Source organism: Limulus polyphemus, unplaced genomic scaffold (assembly GCF_000517525.1).
Source record: "Limulus polyphemus unplaced genomic scaffold, Limulus_polyphemus-2.1.2 Scaffold6528, whole genome shotgun sequence".
Lineage (NCBI taxonomy): Eukaryota > Metazoa > Arthropoda > Merostomata > Xiphosura > Limulidae > Limulus > Limulus polyphemus.
In genome coordinates, this window is record NW_013672138.1 from 18,862 (window position 1) to 19,708 (window position 847).

At 38.1% G+C, this 847-nt stretch overlaps 1 protein-coding gene across 1 annotated transcript in view; it reads left to right on the top strand.

Annotated features, from left to right (window-relative positions):
• Positions 1–847, top strand: part of LOC111089528 — a 27,324-nt gene that overhangs the window by 18,629 nt on the left and 7,848 nt on the right. The window lies entirely within an intron of this gene.

Genomic DNA, 847 nt, shown 5'->3' on the forward strand with positions numbered 1-847 from the left:
GATTATTTGGAACATAAGAGTAGTAGGGTCTTGAGTAGGGTAGACATTCGTACAGGTATGATTATTTGGAACATAAGAGTAGTAGGGTCTTGAGTAGGGTAGACGTGAGTAGCTACACTGCCCAACCTGTATTCAGGATAGCTGAATTAAAAACAGTACTCATCTCCAAGTCAATATCTTATTGCCATTGACTTCCAACATAATAAGGTGATCCTTTTTCAACTGGATGATTTTAATATGTATAATAAACAGCTTTATCAAGATAATAAGGCACTCTCATGGTGTCACTACTGAACCAATATAATAAGGCACTCTCATGGTGTCACTACTGAACCAATATAATAAGGCACTCTCATGGTGTCACTACTGAACCAATATAATGAGGCACTCTCATGGTGTCACTACTGAACCAATATAATAAGGCACTCTCATGGTGTCACTACTGAACCTATATAATAAGGCACTCTCATGGTGTCACTACTGAACCAATATAATAAGGCACTCTCATGGTATTACACTGTATAAAGATAATAAGGCACTCTCATGGTATTACAGCTGTATCAAGATAATAAGGCAATCTCCTGGTGTCACATCTGGATCAAGATAATAAGACATTCTCCTGGTGTCACATCTGGATCAAGATAATAAGACATTCTATTGGTGTCACATCTAGATCAAGTTAATAAGGCACTCTCCTGGTGTCACATTTGGATCAAGATAATAAGGCACTCTCCTGGTGTCACATTTGGATCAAGATAATAAGGCACTCTCCTGGTGTCACATTTGGATCAAGATAATAAGGCACTCTTCTGGTGTCACATTTGGATCAAGATAATAAGGCACTCTT